This window comes from Mastomys coucha, unplaced genomic scaffold, assembly GCF_008632895.1.
Source record: "Mastomys coucha isolate ucsf_1 unplaced genomic scaffold, UCSF_Mcou_1 pScaffold20, whole genome shotgun sequence".
NCBI classification, from domain to species: Eukaryota; Metazoa; Chordata; class Mammalia; order Rodentia; family Muridae; genus Mastomys; species Mastomys coucha.
The window spans coordinates 30,848,619-30,852,794 of NW_022196903.1; the positions used below are offsets into that span (position 1 = coordinate 30,848,619).

At 38.6% G+C, this 4,176-nt stretch overlaps 1 long non-coding RNA gene across 5 annotated transcripts in view; it reads right to left on the reverse strand.

Annotated features, from left to right (window-relative positions):
• LOC116098052 overlaps window positions 1-4,176 on the reverse strand; it is a 27,929-nt gene that overhangs the window by 9,960 nt on the left and 13,793 nt on the right. For all 5 annotated transcript variants that reach the window (XR_004121686.1, XR_004121683.1, XR_004121685.1 and 2 more), the window contains one exon: window positions 558-665. This is a non-coding gene — a long non-coding RNA (uncharacterized LOC116098052). The remainder of the gene's footprint in view (window positions 1-557; window positions 666-4,176) is intronic.

A 4,176-nucleotide genomic window follows, 5' to 3' on the forward strand; every position in this document is an offset into this window, starting at 1 on the left:
AAAGGGGGAGATGTGGAGAGCGGTACAGCTGGAGAGGCATTCGCCATGACAAGATGGTGCCTACTTCCGCTGTTGGCTCCTGGTAAACAACTGTTTGCGCATGTGCATAGAGTGAAAAGACGCCAAGTCACAGCCCATCCCGGGGCGTCACGTGGGGTGATGAGCAAACAGCCAATCATGGGTGGACATGCCGCACTGTGGGCGGACACGCCGCGCTGTGGTGTATATAAGCTGTGCTGATTATCGGCTCGGCCCCTTTTTCCCTCTGGATGAGGGCAATAAACGTTTGCTGCAGAAGGATCCTAGTGTCCGCGTGTCTTCTTGCTGGTGAGACGACTGCGCGGGCAACATGTGGTTATGTAGCCAAGGTTATTAGCTGCAAAAGATTGTCAACCTTAGGGATCAGTTGCAGATGTTTTGCAAGAGATGGAGCCCATAGGAATACAATGAAAGATCTTAAGTTAATGAGGGCTGTAACCCTGCATTAAGTTCCTTGAGTATTACTTTTAACTTATGAGGAACAAATCAACAAATCATTTTTGAAAAGTAAATACTACATGTTCTTTCTGTGTTCGTGTCTGCAGATGCATCTCTGCTCTATCCTTGAAGTAGCCTGGGTCTTCACCTTGATGAACAATCCACGGTTCAGTTTGTAGCACATAGAGCTGTAAAAGAGAAGATGTAAGACATAATAATGGATTGGATGCGTATTGTTGGCCATGAATTAGAAAAGGTTCTTGCTTTGCATTGTCTGATGTGTTATTGAGTATTCCTAAAAGAGACTCATCATTTGCCATTATGATAGATGTAGTTATAACAGTTATCCTTATTGACTCTAGTCCTAGCTAAAAATCATGCCTACATCAAAGACATTTCAAACTAAGTAAATAAGCAAAAAATACAGCAAGAACAACTAATCGGTAGACAGATAAACACATTTTATAATGTATCAGGCTCTTTTAAAAGATATATATATGTATATATATATGCATATATATACATATATACATATAAAATGTTCTACTAGAATGAATGATGTCTAGTTATAACATTTACATTTTATCACATTTTCCTGATTAAAACCAAACATGGATAGTCTAAGACATTTCTTCCATACTGTTTGGTTTGTAAATGAGCAACTGGATTTCAAATCAAGTTCTCAGATGTTTATTGTTTCTAATAACAAAATATGATTGACAATCAACTGTAACCTTATTTTCATTATCTCAGAAACATACTTAACACAATATTGTACAGACTATACAGGTTAGATTTAGGAATATACATATATATATGTATATATGTATATGTGTATGTACATGTGTTTATGTGTGTGCATATGTATACCTATATGCATGGAAAGTCATTAGTGAAGAAAGAGGGCATGAATAGGAAGGCAAGTGGGAAGGGAGTATATGGAAGAGGTGGGATGGAGGGACGGGAGAAATGTTGTCTTTCTAAGCTCATAAATGTAAAAATCAAACATCTCTAGCTTCCTGTCCCTTTTATGCTCATACTGAGAAACCAAGTCCCCTTTGGTCTACCCTCTCCATCTAGCTCACTTTCACACTTTTGCACTGTACTCCCCTTCCTCGAGACTGTAATATTTTACACACGTACAGCTTCATTAATCTTTTCACTAATTTCACTTTTTCTGGTTTAATCTCCCTTTTCAAGAAATAAACAAGAACTCCTATTTTAAATTTCATTTTTTTCTACAACATAATACCACACAGGGCTGATGCCAACCCAATGTTCTGACATTTAACATTCATCAAATATTTATTGCCATTTATTAAACAATCTTTTCCAACTGCCTCTGATATACTGCCCATAGGAGGGATTCTGATATAAGGAAGGATTCAACATCAGTTTCTGGCTTCAAAGAATTTATAAGTTAAGCAGAAAAGAAAAGCTTGTGAGTTGGTGATTATTAGGTGAAACGTTTCCATACTCTGAAGGCAGCACAGACAAATGCTGGGAGGTTTTGATAGGAGGATACCAAGATAGAATGCTGATATCAGTCAGATGGAGAATCCATGGACTAAAGTTGACCACTGAGAAGGACGCTGTCATTTAAAGAGGCCCCAAAACCTAATTGATCCAAAGGCAATAATGTGCTGATTCGGGGGATAGAAAGGAGTGGACCATGATTGCATTATTGCCAGTATAGGTGAGGATTATTTAGAAGAAGGACTCAGCCTCCCAGAACTGAATATGACCCTGCTCCAGAAGAGGAAAAGAGGAAGATGCATCACCCCAGGTTTCAAGGATGCCTGGTGTCTGAGGAGTGCAGGGAAAGCAGAGTGGGGTGCAATAACATGATCTCTGTCTCTGGCTGTGATTGCTCCTTATGGAGTGGGTCATCCAGTTATATTTAGTCCTCATGCTGCTTCTCCTAAGCAAACACAAGCCTTCCTTCTTTCCCGGATTGTAGCTTCTTTCCATAGAGGAGCTGGCCCTGGCTTTGGTAAAATAGGAATAAAGAGATGTCTTAATCGTGGCAGGAGGAGAAGAGTCTCATAGTTAATCCACAAGTGATCATTGACACCTTTCTTTTTTTATAATATTAAAGTTACTAAATTGTGCAAAGTCAAAGTGAAGACAGTTTCCTTAAGAACTGGGCCTGGGAGTGTGGGTATATACATGTAGCCCACACTAACTCTTGAGAATATGGAAGCAGGAGGACCAGAGTTCAGGTAATTAGAACATAGGGAGTTTGAAGCCAGCCTAGGCTAGAGGAAAAAAAAAAAAACAAACTAAAAAAGAAAAAAGGATATTACATTTCTATAAGTCATATTCTAGCATGTAGAATTCCTTAACTGCAAGTGAGGCTTAAATGCAAAGGACATTTGGAAGAAAGATATGACAAGAGCTTACTTGACTCAGTCCTTGTTACCATGCTGGATAAGTGTATGTTAAACATAGATTTTGGTTATGCTTGAAATTGGAGATTAATTTCTGCCAGCAAATCAATGGCTCATGTGAACCTGTAAAAGTAAGAAAAACCCTGCCCACGATAGTCTTACTTTTGGGGGGAGTGGATATCATCTTTTTTCCCATTTCTTTTTTTATTCCTTTTACTGAAAATACATTCTTTTGTCACATAGTATATCCCAATTATGGGTTCCATTCCCACTACTCGTTCCAGTTTCTTTACTTCCTCATTCATCCAGGTCTACTTGCTGTCTGTCTCTTATTAGAAAAGAAAAACTATATAATTTGATGTATATCTCAAATATCTCTATCATCTATCTATCTATCTATCTATCTATCTATCTATCTATCTATCTATCATCTATCTATATTCCTACCTATCTTCCTACCTATCTTCCTATCTATATTCCTATCTTCCTATATTCCTGTCTGTCTGTCTGTCTTAATTTCTCATCTTTCTTCCACAAAGAGTGATGCTTGCTAGCTGCTTCTCTGGTTTTGCTGTCCTGTTTCCCACTATTTTAACATTCCTGTCATCCCAGGGTTTGCTCCACACATTCCCACAAGGACCAATGTGTTACAGACAACAAATTTAAGAATAGAGGGAGTTTTATGAAAGTAAAACATCTTAGCTTTGGCATGGAATATTCGAGAGAAAGAATAATTTAAAACATAGTGGGTATATGAAAGCAAGTTTGTATTTCATGTAAAAAGCCTGGCCTGATTGCTATTAAGTAGGTGTTTGAGCAGATCTGTTAGTGGTCAAATATATTCTTCACTGCCTAATTTTCCTTCTGCATATCACCTATTGGCAATATAAGGAAGTTGAGATACTTATACTCCGCTGGTTTTTCCTCAAAAGTAGCTCATGAAAGGACTGTATATGCTTCCCCCACCCCCTTCCCTGCCACCTTGTGATTATTAAGACCCCACACTCCTCTCTCATATCTTTTTCTCTTTCATTGCCTCAGTATTCATCTAAGGATGGGCCTTTGCTCACTGAGACATGTTGGTGTTAGAGACAATCCTGTTTCTGTGCATGCTATGTGAGTCCAGAAGGAATAGGAAGGAGACACAAATTTATATTCACAAGAGTATTAAAAAATAAAACTTCCCTCTAGAAGCTGGGAAAAATGGCTCATAGTTCTTTATGAAAAATATAGATGGGGTTCCTTCTGGTCTGTCTGAGTTAGTGTTCTGAGCAGACCTTGGGCACAAGCTCTGCAGCCAGTCCCACAA